Source organism: Eulemur rufifrons, chromosome 17 (genome assembly GCF_041146395.1).
Source record: "Eulemur rufifrons isolate Redbay chromosome 17, OSU_ERuf_1, whole genome shotgun sequence".
NCBI lineage: Eukaryota > Metazoa > Chordata > Mammalia > Primates > Lemuridae > Eulemur > Eulemur rufifrons.
In genome coordinates, this window is record NC_090999.1 from 83,676,939 (window position 1) to 83,696,021 (window position 19,083).

Here is a 19,083-nt window from a genome sequence, read left to right on the forward strand (position 1 = left end):
AGAATTCTTCTGTTAAATGGAAAACAAATGCTGCTATAGTTTTAGAGAATTACAACTCTCTGATTCTCCAACTTTACCCAAGAAGACTCTAGTAAAATATTTATTCACAGATTTAGGCTTGGGTAAAGAAGATTAACTGCCCTGGTGGATTAAAAGAACTCTCCAGGTCCAAAATTTTATCTTAAAAATACTAAACACATTTTTATGAAACTCAAAGGATTTTAACAATAGTTGGTTAAATATACAATAAGTAAAATTTTACCACTAGTCAAAAACATGTTATAAAAGCAGATGTAAAAAAGTTGCAAAGAACAAATCTATTCTAATTAGTATGCATTTTGTGTAAAACTAAAAGATATGTCTATTGCTCTAATTTAGCCAACATAATTATTTTAAAAATAGCATGTATTCTTTTTCAAGTCTGTATACAGTAATATTCCTAAAGGAACAGTTCATCACATAACTGTTTAATTCTATGTCATAATTAAATTATATAGACAAAATTTGTATTGACTTTGTAAAAGTAGAAAAAAGAACCTGCTGCCAGACATAATGGCACAAGATAATTGAGATGATTTTATGTAAGCTATTGCAATAGTCAGAATGTTCATTAATTAGGAACACTTCCAAAAAAGGAAGAAAAATTGGGGTTTATAAAAGAAGGGAGTCATTAAGAAGGGTACAGGTGGGTCTTATCTTAGAATATGCAAATTCTCAGAACTCGAAGAAGATTTCAGAGGAAAACAGGTGGATAAATTTCTGTACTGTCGCTATTTTCTGGGAATGCAAGGCTCAAGAAAGTTCAATATTGTCACTGTTATTTAAAACCTTTAAAACTTTTGCTCAAATATATTTGCAGACACATGCAGAGATCTCGAAATTCCTTAAGATAGTATTTATCTTAAGGAATTTTTTACAGTTGCATAGATATATGTAATCGAGAGTAATCTGGATTATCATCCTAGCTTGTTATGCTAAAATATTCAACTTGGATGCGAGAAAGTTAAATATTATTTTCTTATCTTTCTCAATATCCATAAAAATTCTACCTACTAGCAATGGAGTAGCCACTTCCTAAAATTCACTTTTTTGTCGCAGGTTCTGAGTAGAGCAAAATTAAAAATTTGGATTTTTAATGAAATGAGAAAAGTAATCATTGTATTTTTAAGGATCTTTGGAATGACACTGGCCTGCCTGGACTGCTGAGCTCAGGAGAATAAGGATGGAGGAGAAGTGTGTGTCTCATGGCTGGGAGTGGACCACATGTTGGGAGCGTCAGCTTCTGGAAAACAATGCGCATCAGGTGAGGAGCCAGAGAAATGGTGGGAGGTAGTTTGGCTTTCAATGTGATTTTTCTCTTTAACTTGTGACTCAAGTTTTCTGAAGCGTTTAACTTCATGGCAGTAGAAAGACTCCGTGTTGACGCCATCGCCAGAACTGTGCGAGGATATGTTTCTGTTGTTTTTGCCACCCAGTTGATGGTGCTTTGTTTTGGCAGTCCTAGGAAACTAATATGCTCTCCAAACATGCTGCTGTGCTTGTATATAATTGTTAGTATTTCTGACAGATGCTTACAGATAGTGAATGAGACCAAAAAACTGGAACGTTTAGAGTGAGGAGTGGATAACTATCTCATTAAGCCATGACTGCTGAGAGGGGCTGAGCGCCTCTGGTATCGGTTATTATGCAGATCAGGCACAAATAACATAGCACGGCTCTCATGAACATTACGTTGTCTCATTACAGAATTCCACTCTTTGAGTTTTAAAGGAAATATTGAAATTGCCCAATTAAGTAACAATTGAATGGAGCAGTAGAATAAGTCACCTCAATCTATTACCTTAAAAACCATATCCACGGACCTTTATTTTCCAAACACAGACTGTGAATCATACTGTTTTTTTTTTATCAGTCTTTATCTTCATTCAACCTGCTTCAGGGTACAGTGTTCAATATCATAAATGCCTTGTTAAACATCTTTAAAAACATATACGCAGAATGATTCAAGTGAATTGGAAAAGTAACCGGAAACATGCAAATATTAATGAATATACCCACTGGATTCTGACTTTACGATGCAGAGTATTCCCTAAAGGCAAGAGGCAAAGGGAAACACTGGAGGGAGGCCCTGATCATCAAGCAATCAGAAGGCAAGGGTAGCAGACAATGGTGAGTATATTTCTAGCCAAATGAACCTTTTATTACTTATCCTCAGCTTCTGAATATTTTACCGGTGCTTCTCTGAAACAAAAATGGCACTGTATTATTTTTTTAAAATAAGATATCAATGACTACCTGGTAATGGTTACTGAATCAGAAAATTTGTTCTAAGGAGTGTATAAATAAAGGTTATGGTGAGGAAGCTGCAGTACCTTGACCGCACGAGGCTTTGATCGCACAGAATCAGACGTTTGATAGATGTGCAGTGTCATTGTTTTAATGAGATTGAAGTTTGCAGTGGAAGTTCGATCACATCTCTTCAGAGTGGCTCGTTAAAGCCTACTATTGGTGCTTGTCCATTATTGAATAGTCTCCAGCCTTCACAGAAGGAAAATAAAAAATTAAAAAAAAAAAACAACCCAACACAACAAAAGCATTCAAAGGTGCTTGATGTAAAGATACTATCACTGCATTTTATGCTACATCAACAATTTTTTCTCAGTAACAAATTTGTTTCAGATTTTTTTTTCTTTTTAATACACAAGTAAAATTTACCAAATTTATCAAATTTACACTGGTTTTCTTCAAGATCTGTGGAGAAAATTATGTTCTGGGGTTTGTCAGTTTGCTAACAAGGAGAAGCTTCATATTTCTCTGTATTTACCCTTAGTCTACCAGAAGTTGATGCCATTATTGGTCCCTGATCCCATATATGGCTGCCAGCTACCCCCTTCATCTAATAGTTCTAGATTGCATATTACAGCTTTCTGTATACACATCATTTGTAGCTCCAATTAACTGTCAATTTTCCAAAAAAATATTTCTGTATTTTTCCTCAAGGCAATAATTATTTTTGATAGACTAAAGTGATGATAATTTACTTTGAAAAGAAATATGCTTCTGATTTCAATTTTTATTTGAATGGCATTTTTAAAACTTAATGAATTAATATCCGAAGTTGTTGGTTTGTAAAACTTAGTTTTGTAAAAACCCACTAAAATATATTTTGTAAATAAAATTTGAATGAATCTCTTTTTTTCATTTAAAAAATTCACCTTTTAGTGTCAATAAAAGCTTCTAACATTCTATATTCTTTACCATTTATGGAAGAAATGATACTATGTAAACTATATCACTGTACATTTTTTAAAATACCAATTTTATAATTATAATAGTACATATTACCACAAGGATTATGAACTAAAATTTAGAAATGTATGTATAATAGAATTTCAGTATACTGAACACAAATGAGGATTAGATGTTTTTTATAATTTAATCAAGTATAATTGGATCAGTGAAATGAAAGTTTTAGATGCTGAAAATATAGCTGCTCTATGTACAGACCTAACACAATTGCAAAAGCTAGGTGCAAATTAATGAGTTTCTCCAAGTCCTAGAGAGCAACTTTCATATCTTAACAATGAAAGATAGGTGAAGCTAATATACAAACTTTGTTCTTAATAGTTACTTACCTAAATCTTTTCTCAGCCAGTTATTCAATTTCTAGGATTAAACCTACTGCTAACTATCTTGTTTCATTGTATTAAATAGAACCCTTTCTCAAATTGTAACAGGCGTTTGAAAATTTTCTCTGAGATTTTGTATGGAGATTGGATGACGAGTGAGTTATTCATGCCTCTATAAATACTTCCATTCAAAATACACTGGCATCAACCTGTGCCAAGCACTGTGTAGTTATTGGGGCTGTAAAATAAATGTGACAAGGTATCTTGCCCTGAATATGGAGCTTGAGGAAAGAAATTAATCTCCCTTAAAAAGTAGTCATTTAAAAATTTTCTAGCATGTAAACTTTTATCAGCAAAACAAATCAAATAACTGTGGCTTAGAGATATACACATTATCCTTTTTATATAGTAGATTTACTTTAGTGACACAGTGGTTTTCAGATTATTGTGAACAGAAAATACTCTTTTTAAAAAGTCCTTGTTATTTTTAGGCTATTTATACATAATACTGTCAATATTACAAAGTGGGGAAAGGGGAGAAAGGAGAATTACAAGAGGAAAATAATATCTTTTGTAAATCTGCTATCTTCCATGAGTTATATGTACTTTGTGTATTCTTCTCTACAGGTCCTCTGAGGTAACAGTTATTAGCCCATTTTACTGATGAGAAACCTATAACATTTAGAGATTCAGTAAATTTACCAAAGTCATTCAATTAATATATGGAAGAACAAAGATTTGAGCCTACACATACCTATTCCAAAGCCTATCCTCTTGTCACTATACTATGTTCTCTTTTACAATACAATTAATTGAAAAATGAAAGCAATCAAAAAGCCCATCAGTTTTGTTGTTAACAGGATACCAAACAGCTTAACTTTTTTCTGCTGAAGAGATACATTTACTTTATATAGTTTTTTGAAAGGCAATGTTTATACAATATGGTCTAAAAGTTATTGTGGAAATAAATGAAGGCCACTCACATGAGCATAAACAAAGACTATTCATTCAGAGCCTGTCATAGCATGAGAATAGCACCATACTTGCATTTGCTGGAGACTCCAAGGCAGGCAGGGGAGTGGGAAAGCATTACAGTGAAAAAAAATTAGAAGGCTTCAGGTATACCGCAATTGGAGGCTATTGTCATTAGAAAGCTAGAGGCAAGCTAACCAGAGTGGGGTATCCTATGTGATTGGTTTGGGAAGCATATCTGGCTTTCTCTGGTTGGTCCTGAGTTGGAAGCTGGCAGTCATTGACCCTGAGCTTCTGCAGAAATTGTGGTTTAGCTTCCTACGCTGGTTGCTGCAGGAGCTATGGGTCAGAGATCTATTATCATATATGCTCTAGCTACAGTTCATTTGTATAATCAATCTCAGTAAGTATTAATGACTTAAAAGTATTGTTTCTTAGGATTCGAAAAAAGGTATTTAATGCTACGATTTGACTGTGTAAATCTAATAACATGCACGATAGGATGCATGTCTTACTATATTTTCCCAGTTGATTTCCTCTCCAGAGCTTATGTCAACTTTTCTATCCTCTCCCCTCTTTGCAAATTTCTAGATCCTCATGCTCTACTAGCACCATTCATTGCTGACTCTGATTTCATTTTTCTGAGAGAAAGAAGTGCAATTAGAAAGGAACATTTGAAAGTTCCCGCAGCTTCCTCTATCTACCTTCCTGCAAATGCAGCCACGTGTTCCTATTACTCTGGATGAATTGTCCCTGCTCGCATTTAAGACCAAGGCTACTAATGATGCAGCAGGTTCCCTCCCCTCTAACCTGCTCAAGGACATCGTCCCCAGAAAGTCTCCCCGCTTTACTCATCACCCGTTTTTCCATCTCCCTAGATCATTCCCAGCAGCACACTTACACGCTCTTACTTCTTCCACCTTAAAACAGTCCGCTTTAGGTCTTAAATTCCTCCTCTGTAGCCTCCCTTTTATAGCAAAAGTTCATAAAATTTTCTTCCTATTTCCAAAATCTCATTCACACTTTCATGAATTCACTCTATTTGATTGTTACTATGAGCACTTATTTTTTGAGATTGCATGGTTAAAAGTCCACTGTGTTTTTGACATATGGATCAATAGGATAGCATGGATATTCTTAGTTCTTTCAGAATGGAAGCAGGAAAAAACATAGCGTTATATGCATTAAAAAGTTAGACTCATTAAGGTTTTCTCTCTCCATTCAAGAATTAATTCTGCTTTTTATTCAAATATTTACTAAGGGTCTAAAAGTACATATTCGGTAGAATATATTGAACAGGATGTAACTTTTTGATATCCTGGAGGAGTTTGGAGATTAATTTCTAAAATGTACTTTCTCTAAAACATGAGGAACATTTCAGACAAGCTTTCTAGGTAGAAAGCAGTGAAGTGTGAGAAAACAGCCCAAAGTGTAGAGGAGATAACTATGGTATTCCCTGGGGCTTGACATCTTATAATGATTCATTTTCCATATAAATGGGGTTTAAAAAGATTAAACTATGTAAGATAATTGTTATTCATTCAAACATAATAAGAATTTTATTCTTTGAATTCTCTACTAATACTGTCCCCAAAAGATTTACTGCCTTTTTAAATATGTATTTTAAATACCTCAAGCTTTCTTCAGTTATGGGAGGATTATTGGGATAGTTGACAAATACAATGCTGTACACAAAAATCAAAAAGGTCACTTTTATTTCTTTCTGGTTTAGGGCTTAGTACTTTGATACTCTATGTAAATGGACAACATTAGGATTTGAAGGCAGTGTGTTCAGGCTCTCACCAGGAACACATTTTTTTTAATTAATAGACTTTATTATTTAAAGTAATTTATGTTTACAGAAAAATTAATTGGAAAGTACAGAAAGTTCTCATATACTTTCTCTCCTAACCCTCATACAGTTTCCCCTATTATTACATCTTGTATTAGTGTGCTACACTTGTTACAATTGAACTGATATTGATAGCTTACTGTTAACTAAAGTCCATAGTTCAGAGTTCACTCTTTGTGTTGTGCAGTTCTTAGTTTTAGCAAGTATATAATGACATCTATCCATCAGTGGTGGATCTTACCGAATAGTTTCACTGCCCTAAACAACCCCTGTCCTCCACCTATTTGTCTCTCCCTCTTTTCTACTGAACCCGGGGCAACCACTGATCTTTTTACTGTTTCCAAAGTTGTACATTTTCCAAAACATGGTATGATTGGAACCATGTAATATGGAGCTTTTTCAGATTGGCTTCTTTCTCTAGCATTGTGCTCTTAAGATTCTTCCATATACTTTTATGGCTTGTAGCTCATTTTTATCTTGGTATAATACTCCATTGTATGAAAGTACCACAATTTGTTTATTCACTCACTTGTTGAAGAATATCTTGGTTGCTTCCAAGTTTTGGTAATTATGAAAAAAGCTGCTATAGACTTTCATGTTAAGGTTTTTTGAATAGACATAAGTTTTCTACCCATTTGAACAAATACCAAAGAGCATCACTGCTGGAATATATGATAAGACCACATTTAGTTTGTAAGAAACTGCCAAAATGTCTTGCAAAGTGGCTGTACCATTTTTTATTCCCATGAGCAATGAATGAGAGCTCATGCTGCCCCACATCCTTGCCAGCATTTGGTGTTGTCGCTGTTTTGAATTCCAGCCACTCCACTAGGTGTGCAATGGTACCTCAATTGTTTAAATTTGCAAATCCCTGATAAAGTATGGTGTTGTGCTTCATCTCACATGCTTATTTGCCATTTGTATATCTTCTTTGATGAAGCACATATTTTTAATGAATGTTTATTGTGTACCAGGCACTGCATTATATGCCAGGCTCATTCGTCAGTCTTTCACAAAGGAAAATGTATATTGAATTTACTATATAATTGTTGCTAAAAAATAAAAATTCACTGTCTGAAAAAAGTGAAAGTTTACCTAATGGCTAACGCTATCTTTTCTATGAGGAAATTCACCATTAAGCCACAATTATATGAGTAGAATGGTATATAAAATCTCTCGTTGTTTTCCCTTCTAAAGTGGCTTTCTCCACTGAGAAAAATGTGCATATGTCACACATTTGTAAGAGGTATGGCATACTCAACTCAACACATGTCTATCATATGATACAACAATTTCACTCTTGGAATATACCCAACAAAAATGTATACATATGTTCATCACAAGGCATGAATAACATGCATAACAGCATTAGGAACTGTAAAAAACTAGAAGCAACCAAACTCTGTTACCGACAGACTGAATAAGTGATTTATGATGTTCTCATTCATATGGTGAAATACAAAATAAACAAACAAAAAAACAAAGTGAAAGAACAAATTATTGCTACAAGCAACAACCTGGATGACTCTCACAAACATAATATTAAAAAATAGAAGCCAGGCTTAGAGGAGCACAGGCTACATACTTCAATTTATATGCACTTCAAAAACAGAAAGAAATGATCCATAATGCTGGAAGTTGGGACAGTGGTTACCCTTGGAGCTGGCATACCTATGGGATGTGAGGCATGTGAGTGGAATGGGGCATGGGAGGGACTTGGCAGCTGTTGGTAATATTCTACTGGGGAGCCCTTTACATGGTTATGTCCACTTTGTTAAAATCTTTGAGTTGTATACTTGTGATTTGTGCTTTTTTCTAAATTTATGTTATGTTTCAGTAAACATTAACTCTAAAAAAACAGACGTGCTATGTTAACATTTTTAATTACCTTTAGTCCTTATACCTTTTATAATAAAAATTTTACACACTAAACAAAAATAAATCTACATTTGTAGGTTTAATTAATAGTTTACTGACAAAGGAGTAAAATCTTGAATCTAGATATTTTTGTACACCCCTATACTTGAAAAAAGTTTGAAATAGACCAAAATACATAAACATTTATATTCTACATAGTTTATGTTTATGTGCATACTTTCCATATCTTCACCTAATTATCTTCATTTTTACTATTGAGTCATATTTTTGAATCCTAATATACCTATGCAAACACACATAAATTTTGTAATCACTTTGCAACAAACTCCTAATGGATATAAGTTTTATGTTATTTGCATCCTGGGGAGGATATTATAGGAAAGGATCCCTTCAGGATACAATTGTGTTTCTTCTCTCTCCCAGACGTGTTCTGGAAAGATAATGACTGACCATGTTAAAACTAACTATAAGATATGAGGTGCAACTGGATTGGATAGTGAGCAAGAAAAGTGCACAAAATGTGATTGCAGAATTCCATGGTGCTGGTTTCACATGCCCACCCTGTCCTCAGCTTGGAGACTAGGCAGAAGGAGCCTCATATTTTCGTATTAATAAAATCTGTCTTTTATTGATACATAATAATAGTTGTATGTATTTATAGTGCACATGTGATATCTTGATAGAAGCATACAATGGGTAATGATCAAATTGGAGTAATTAGTATATTCATCACCTCAAACATTTATCATTTCTTTATGTTGGGAACATTCCAAATCTTCTCTTCTAGCAATTTTTTTTTTTTTTTTTTTTTTTGAGACAGAGTCTCACTCTGTTGCCCAGGCTAGAGTGAGTGCCGTGGCGTCAGCCTAGCTCACAGCAACCTCAAACTCCTGGGCTCAAGCGATCCTCCTGTCTCAGCCTCCCGAGTAGCTGGGACTACAGGCATGCGCCACCATGCCCGGCTAATTTTTTCTATATATATTTTTAGCTGTCCATATAATTTCTTTCTATTTTTAGTAGAGATGGGGTCTCGCTCTTGCTCAGGCTGGTCTCGAACTCCTGAGCTCAAACGATCCGCCCACCTCGGCCTCCCAGAGTGCTAGGATTACAGGCGTGAGCCACCGCGCCCGGCCTCTTCTAGCAATTTTAAAATATAAAATAAATTACTGTTAACTCTAGTCACCCTATTGTGCTACTGAACACTAGAACTTGTTCCTTCTATCTAACTGTATTTTTGTACACATTAACCAAACCCTCTTCATCCCCCTCCTTATTATCTTTCCCAACTTCTGATAACCACTATTCTATTCACTATCTCCATGAGATCAATATTTTTAGCTTTCACATATGAGTAAGAAAATGTGACATTTATCTTTCTGTGCCTGGCTTATTTCATTTAATGTAATGTCCTCCAGTTTCATCCATGTTGCTGCAAAATAATAGGATTTCATTCTTTTTTATGGCTGAATAATATTCCATTATTTATACATACCACATTTTTTATCCATTCATCCCTTGATGGACACTTAGGTTGATTCCACATCTTGGCTATTGTAAATAGTGCTGCAACAAACATGGGAGTGTAATTATCTCTTCAATATACTGGTTTCCTTTCTTCTGGATATATACCCAGCAGTGTGAGTGCCAGACCATATGGTAGTTCCATTTTTAGTTTTTGAGGAGCCTCCATACTGTTTTCCATAGTGGCTGTACTCATTTACTTTCCTACCAACGGTGTGGTATCACTGAAATCTGAATCTATTCCTTTTTTTTGTGAGTATTTTAAAGAGTAATTGTTTAAAATTTTAAAGATTTCATTTAACTGCATTCGTAGGTACCACTTTTCTCAGTCCAGTCATGTTCACATTCTTCTCTAGTTCCTCGCATCACTAAGCTAAACAAGACTATATTTGTTTTCTTCTCAAGCTTAGATCGCAGTGCTAGAAGCAAACATTTTATTTTGTAGAGAGGAAAAAGCAGAAGGCAGGGAGAAACCTGGATCAGAAAGTAAGATCTCAGACTACCTAGTTAAAATTAAAAATTAAGAATTAACTTAAATGAAACAAGTGTAAGGGTCAGTAATAATAGCAGGAAAAGAAGAGTGAGATTTTTTATTGCTGTTAACCTGCCAGTCACTGATCATTAAGCTTCTCTGAATCAAATGATTATTTAAAAATCTTCTAAAAATGAGGGCTTAACATTGCTTTTCTGAGTAAGGATGCTGACCATCTGGGTCAGTCTGTTTCCAATCTAATCAGATAGAAATCTACGGCAAAGATCACTGATGCACCAAATAAAATTGCTGATTATTAATGAAATAAGACATGGTCTATAATGCAAAATACTAGGTACAACTATCATATAATTCTTATTTCAAGCAAAAGTCTTTAAAATGTGTTATTGTGCTCAAAATAGTATTAGATGAGATTTAATTATCATATTTCAAATATATCAAATATGTATGTATGTATAGATGTGTATACATTGATCAAAGACATGTATAATCTAATTGCATGTATACTTGTCCACTTCTAAGAGCTAATTGTTAAACCTAGGAAGAAGAAAAATATTTTTTAAAATTCTTCTTATGTGTCACTTAAATTGCAGGCCAGACTTTCTAAATTCACTAAATATGCTAATCTGATATGCAGGCCTTCTCTGTGCAATGAAACCACTGTTCTCAAGGCTTTTAGAAATGCACGGTTAGCTACTAAACCAGCTTCAGTAAGAGATTCCCCAGAGCTTTATTTATAAGTGAGACATTCCAAATCTTTCTAAAAACACATCCAAGCATTCATGCATATGCATACAAAAACATGTATATACTTCTAACTCCATATATATGTATTTTAAAAAGATACACCAAGTTGGATATACCAGACACTTGGAGCAGGCTATTAATTAGATGTTAAAAAGGAATATCATCCTCTTTATTGAACAATGACATTGTTGATGCTTATTTAATTTTCTGCCCCATTGTTCCTTAGAGATGATGATGATGCTAAAGATGGCAGTGGTGGTGAGGATACATAAATCTTACTAACCATGTGCTGAAGTTGTCAGCTTTCTCACATGCAGGATGTCATGTAATTCTCTCAACAATTTCAAGATATTTCTATCGTTTTACAAAAGAAAAAATTGCAGCCTGGCAATGTTAAATAACCATCTAAATCCACACAGATAGTAAATATTCCCAGCTAGTATATTTGGTACATGTTGGTTATTTAGCAAATATTTGGAAATAAATGAATAATAAATGAGTGAATAAGGTCTGATGTAGATAGCTGAACAGCAAATTTGTTACACAATGTTAAAAGAATAGCTTTCCAAACTACTCAGTATCCACCTGAAGTTTTCCAGAGCAATTTAAGGCTCTGCTAAATTCTATTAAAATGGTATATTGTTTTGTTTTAGTTTGCTTTTGTTTCATTTCAATGCCTTGTATACACTGACACACTTTATATTCTACTCAGCTCTTCTAATTGCATGTTTTGCTTAAGCTAGATACCTAAAAAAGTATTTATGAATATATCAAGAAGACCAGCTTTGGAAACTTGTTTTGAGAAGAGCACTGGGGTAGAGCTGAATAAAGTTGAGTGAACAGGGAATGAGAGAGTCAAACATGCCTATAAGGACATCAGTTAAAGTGTTTATGAATGTGTCACATGCAACTCCCTACCCAAATGCACTGGAAAATAGAAAAATACCAGGTTGAATCTATAGCCTGCTTTATATAAAACCAAATAGGTTAACCAGTTGAATATTTAGTCTTGATGAAACACCAGACAGTACATTGTAAAAAAAAAATCGTGTTTTGTTAAATGAATAAACTGGATGATATTAGGTCTGATCTCCTTCATCTTTGATTACTGTTATTTTATGAATCACTGTCACTTTAATAACCCAAGAAAATGAATACAACAACCATTCTGTCTCTGGCTTTAGCCCTGTAGTTCGCCAAGGAAAACTTACAGATATGTAAGGACTTACAGGGAAATAACACTTGCAATATTATGGAGGAAGGACTATTTTATATTTATTTCCCTTCAGTTTTCTCTTTTTGCATTTTCATATTTTTCACGGTCTAAGGAAAGAGCTAGGGAATAATACTCAGATTTGTATTTTGAATCACTGAATTAACCGGAGGCAATTTAAAGTTAGACTGACCAGTGAAATTACTCTAAAAGGAAATAGACTGCTTGTAATCTGACTTTTACTATCTGGGATCGTTACTCTACCACAATGGTATCTGTTAGGCAAGAACAGTGTTTCTCAAACTTCAGCACACATCAGAATCTCCCAGAAGGCTTATAAAAACGCAGATCACTGGGCCCCACTCATTGAGTTCCTAGGTCAGTAGGCTTAGGGTGGGGTCCCAGAATTTTATGTCCAGCAGGTGTCCAGGTGATGCTGATGCTGTTGGTCTCAGGACTACACTTGGGCACTTTGATAACCACTGAACTAGAGTTCTTCAAAGACAGAAAATATGTCTACATTCAATTGAAAATAAATGATTCTCTACTGAGAGAGATTTCTTAATGTTGACTTACTAGCAAGACCCATTTCTAAGACTTTTGAGCAGAAAAAAAGTATGTGTCTTTACTCCCACTGTACACATCATAGTATTGATGACCTTATGTTAAAATAAAAAACTAAGTCATCTTCATGTGAAAAACAAGTTTATTAATATTACTAAGAGAAAAATAAAAAATTTCTACCATGTTGGAACAAGATGTTGTTTGAAAAGGGGAAGTGATCAGTGATGTTAAATTTACCAGCCAAATGCAAAAACTCATAGAACCAGGTTATTTTTTTTTTCCCTGAATATACGTGAGGAAAGTATACTACTGTACTAAAGACAAACATATAGAATTAAGGCACTCATTTATTTAAAGTGTACACTAACTTATTGTTGATTATAGTCACTTTGTTCTCTATCAAATATTGTTCATTCCCTCTAACTATCTAACTGTATTTTTGCACCCATTAACCATCCCCACTTTATCCCCACTCCCTGCTACCCATCCCAGCCTTTGGTAACCGTCATTCTACTCTCTGTCTCCATAAGATCAATTGTTTTAAATATTTGGCTCCCATATATGAGTGAGAATATGTGAGATTTGTCTTTCTGTGCTTGGACTGTTCCTAACACACATAAATGTTAAATGCCTGAGGCGATAGATACCCCAATTATCCTGATTTGATTAATTCACATTGTATGCCTGTATCAAACATCTCTAACAATATACAACTATTATGTACCCATAATAATTTTTAAAAAACAGGGCAAAGAGTTTAAAGATAAATTTAATAGTTAAAAGACAAACAAATGAGAGTATTCTAAGAAGAAAAATTATGATACTACAATAGATTAAATTAGATGAAAAGTACTTGCTGGAATATAGAAGATATTGAATTATTCAATAGGAGTTGACCAATATAATAAAACATGCCTAACCGGGTTATCTGTCCATCAGCATGTCTGAGGTTCTCACTATGAATACAAATAAATAATTAGGGGATGAACTGTTAAACTTGGCTATGCCCATATACTTTAGGCTCCAGAATCCCAGACCCCATGTACTTGTTACTTCAATGAGAAGAAACAAAGTGAGATTCTTGTAAAGGCATTCAGGAAGTAGAAAGAGGGTCATTAGTTATGATACTTCATAACACAAATGGTACAAAAAGGACTTGTATTAAAAACACAAGTACAGAAACAGGCCAACTATCCAGATTAAAGGGAAAGTATAATTTTAAAGGTTGCCATTTCAACTGGAAAGGGCCTTATGTCTACTGAGAAAATTTGGAAGGCAAAAGAGTGTGAGCTCTGTATAAGACAGATTTGGGTCTTCCTCCCTGATATATTTCCAAGGCTGTACATAGTGTTTACTCCAGAATAGACTCTCAGTAAATATAATGTTTCATATGGGAATGTGATGAAATAAAATATTTTAATGCTACCTATTCTGTGAAACTTCCCTCTTGAAAATACTTAACCTGAATTTAATCATTTTTTTCCATCTAATTTATGACTTATGGAAAATGCAGGGGATAAAGGAACAAATTCAAGGGCATCAAGAGGAAACAATCTGAGAAATCCAGAAGTTATAACATTCTATAAGACAACTTGTTGGGTTTCTTCAAAAGCCAATAAAATTCATAAAAAAGAAGGTATTGTTTTAAATTAAAAGGCAACAAAAAAGAAATATAACATAATTTCCTTAATTGGATTCTATTTTGAGCAAACCAATTGTTTGATCCAATTAAGAGGTTGAATATGTAATAGATGTTAGATGATATTAAGGAATTATTATTAGACGTGATTAAAGTGTTGGGTAGTATTTAACATAATGTCATTATTTATTAGTGATTCCCATACAGAGGTAGGTAGTGTGAGTGCCATGATTTTTATAATTTACAATAAAATTACTTTAGCAAAAAAGTCAATGAAGCAAATGTACCAAATGTTAACAGTTGTTAAATCTCATGATGCATATATTGATGTTAATTATATATTTCTTTTCTGAATGCTTGAAAATTTTCTAATAAAATATAAAGCTATAGAAGAAAAAAGAATTATTGGTAGAATGGGATATTTTTTCTAATCTCAATTTATGAATTCACATGTATATCCAACTAGAAGTCTAAAAATTCCTAATATATAGAATAAATACTGTCTAAAAACCATATCACCTTGAAAAATTAATTTTGGTTTTGATACAATATGATACATTGCTAGATGTTATTTTCATTTATGTTGTGTGGTCATCACCCTCAATAAAGTTTTATGAAAGGAAAAAAAAGAAAAAAAGAGGGTGCAGAGAAAAGGAGGAAAGAAGGAAGAAAGTAAGGAAGGTAGGCAGGCAGACAGGATTATACTTGATCAGATGCAGCTAATGTTCCGCATGAATTAAAGCTGGGCCTTCCTTGAGAGACTACAGGAAAATGTAGACATTGCTTCTAAAAGTCAGAAGGCTCCTAAGAAAGACAAGCATTTTCTGAGCACGATCTATTATTTCAGAGACTTCCCATCAATACATAAGTACTGCACTAAGAAATTCATCACAGCATTTCTTATGATACATTTCATGGAAATCATGTTTTGTGGCCATTGATGTTGTTGATGTTGGTTACTAGTAGTTAATGCTTTTTAAAGTTTTTGTTGGTCAAAAAAGCTTGATGAAATAATTGGTTAAACCAAATTGTACAGGAAAATTTAAGTGTGGAACATTTCAAACACATTAATATACTATAAGATGCAGGCTTTCCAAATTCATCTCAGAATAAAACTTTTTAAAACAAATAACATCTTGAGAAAGTTGTATTCTACATAATGTTCAGAATATGCGCTAGTCCAGGGAACATAAAATGAAAAGTATCTTAGTCTGGATTCCCCCATACAGTAAAGCCTGAGAAAAACTGTTGCATGTACATAAGTTCATTATGGGAACTTATCCCAAGAAATATGAATGGGAAACCATCTATTGTAAACCTGGTAATAAGGAAAAAAAAAGTGATCCCAGAATTCATTGAGTTGATCACTGCCATGGGCAATTGTAATTGATGCTTCTTGTGATCCTTTAAGGAAACATGCTGTAGGCATTTATGAATTGTCCACCTTGTGGACAAAGACTTAAATGGGAAGTAGTTATCTACTTGACCCTATGGTCCCCAATTAATTATGGTTTGCCTGATAAGTTAACTCCTTCACATTTGCAAGTACATGCCTAAATTAGAACAGCTTCGTGGGTTCCTGCAGGTGTTGCACTTCACGCAGCTTTGACAAGATGTTGGCCCAGAAGATGTGGGGCAGAGCTCAGAACAGATCCCAGTTCAGAAGTGAGTAGGCATGGACATTGGATTGGGTGGGAGACCGAGTCAGTGGAACACCAGAGAGGAGTCCATAGAGGAAAGAGAATTACTAAATCCTCTTTCCACTTGTGCCAAAGACCTGGATATGAAGAAAGAGAGAAGGAAGGAACTTCTATTGGATAAAATATATTAAGTAAACCACTAAAAAGTAAAACAATGTGTCTTTAGGAAGAGGTGAATAAGTAGGACCAAGTGAACTGAACCTATGAAATTCTACTGGAAAGAAAAAAGAGCCAGCCCTCTCGCATGGTATTCTCACTACCTCTTGCCCTTGTAGGGATATGTGTATTGTTCCTTAGCCTTCTTATAAAGGACATCCTCCATTCTAATTCTCCTACTCCTATAGCAATGAGGCATCAAGGCCTTTATAAAACAAAACAATCCTAGCTGACAATTACTTAAGTGGTGTCCAAGGAGATTATAGCAGCAGATTCAGTGAGACAGCATATTTCCTTTGTGCACTGTCATCAGAAAAGCATGTCATCTCAGTCCTCCTAATGATCTCTTTAATCATTTCATCATCTTATTGGTGTCCATGACTTCAGATTCATTATCCACTCATCTTGTTTCCTACTGCCAGACTACAGGCTACTGCTAATCCTGTCATCTTGTTCATGTTTCATCTTCATGGGGTGCACTAAGTCTTTGCTCTTGGAACCACATGTCCAGGGTCTTGCATGGCTATTACATGATGGTGAATCACTGGGACCGGAAATAAGACTACTTTAGATGTGCTTAGACCATTTTAATCTCTGATAATGAAACCCTATTATAGTTACAATTTTGATAAGTAAGAACTGGGTAGTCATTCTGGCAGTCCCAGCCTAAAGTAATCCTTAAGAGGGATACATCAGTGTTTTATTCTCCCATTAACCCTCCTAGACAAAAGTTCTGGCTGATAGGAGACAAATTGACCTATCTAGATTGCTTTTATTGCCCATCCTTCACCTTCAAACCTTCATTTCAAGGTCACAAAGTATTTCTATCATTTGGAAAAAGTAGAATAGAATGTAGGAATATAAACTCCAAATTAGCTGCTGATGAAAGCATATTTTCCTCCACATGCATTTTGTTTGACGAATATAAAGTCTGAATTTGTAAATTGAGTTCATTCAAGCTTAAACCGGATTTGAGCTTGAAAAACTCATAGTACTTGGTTTTGCTTATAAATAATGCCTGACACTTCCCAAATTCAATTAGCTTCAATTCTTACAAAGTCATATTATAAGCAAAACTTAGGTCTATAAGTCTATTTTAAAATTGCCTAAGTATAGCTTAGTGTGTGAGATTTTATTTTCACTTGATTTTTAAAATTGTCACTGCATTTCAGGGACTAAGTTAGTTCATTTCTTATGAATATTGCATTATTGAAAACTGAAGAGACTGGAGGGTTTTGTTTGATCCTTTTCAGCTTTTGCACTCTTTAATGGCTTCATTTCAGTGTTCAAATCGGGGAAACTATGATGCAGGTTTTGAGGTGTTGAGTTTTTCCTTTTGTTTCGGTTTTTCGTGCCTTATAAAAGCCAGAAATGCCTTAGTAAATAGGCCTGTGTCTAGCAAAAGAAAAGTTTCTGGAGATATTTTCTCATTTACTTTTTTTCTCTTAGAAATTCACAATAGATGTTTAAATATAGTAAGCCAACATCTCATAAAAACTAAAACCCAGAATTAGAGCTATCAATTATTCATAAATTATTTTTTAAAAATGTCTTTTTCCTCAAACAAACTTAATGTCTTTGCAAAGGCCTGATTGCAAGAAAATACATTTTAAAAAGAACAAAAAGAGTAACTAGGAAATGAAATGTTCTATTTGTAGTAATGGGTAAAGAAATAAGAGAACTTACTGATTTTATCCTTATCAATGGCAAGGGAGAAAAACAGCACAGCTATGGTCTAGAGAGCAAGAAGAGTGAATTCTGTAGCCAACAAAATCACAAGCTAGATTTTGATTTTCTACAGCAGACTCTTGATTCTCCTCCTCCTCCTAATTGCTGTCCATGTCAAGGCCATCCATTGGTTCTTTAAGATACCAAGTCAATTGGTGACAAAAAAGGAATGAGGTAAAATTCAAATGGACATTATTCTGTTATCAAGGCCTGAGTGAGTCCAGCTATGGTGTAGTAGTCGAAAGAATGGTGCCTCCCAACAGTGGTTCGTTGGCTCTTCTGTGGGTGAGATTTATAAAAGTTAAATAGCTTCCCTGGACCTGTTTTCTCATTCGTACAAGGGAGGCTTGCCTGATTGTCAGTGAATCAGATAGACGTACACACCATACTCCAGCATGTACATTCTAAGTCTAGCTATGGATAAAATGCCATAGTCTTCTTTTTAATGATGTAATATCTCATAAACCAGGATTCTATCATTGCAGAGCCTAGATATCTGTCATGTAAGAACAATACAGTGTCTCTAAGGAAGAGAACAGAAAATACAAATCAAAAAGGGAAGTTTATATTTATGCAGGTGACAACAAGAGAAAAAAATAAAATTAGAATTCCTGAGATAAGAACTCTTCTCTGAGCAACCTTCCTTAGTTTCAGATGATATCTTAGCTACTGACCCTAGGCAACAAGGCAGGAAACTTGTGCAGTCAAAGATTTCAGTCCGGGAAGAAAAGGTTTTGAGAGTAGGAATCATCTACCAAGGTAGAATACATTACTCTTTTTTTGGAAAAGAATAAAATCAGTTTACCTTTGTGTATTTCTTTGTGTGGCATCTTGGAAGAAAGATAGTAGCTGAAGGGGATATGGGGTTGGTAGAGGGTCTTTCTTTAGATAGGAGGAAGAATAGCATTTTTTGCTAAATTGGTAGAAATGATCTGGTAGAGAGAAAGAAAAAAAAACATGATGCAGGAGATAAAGAATTGATGCAGTGAAA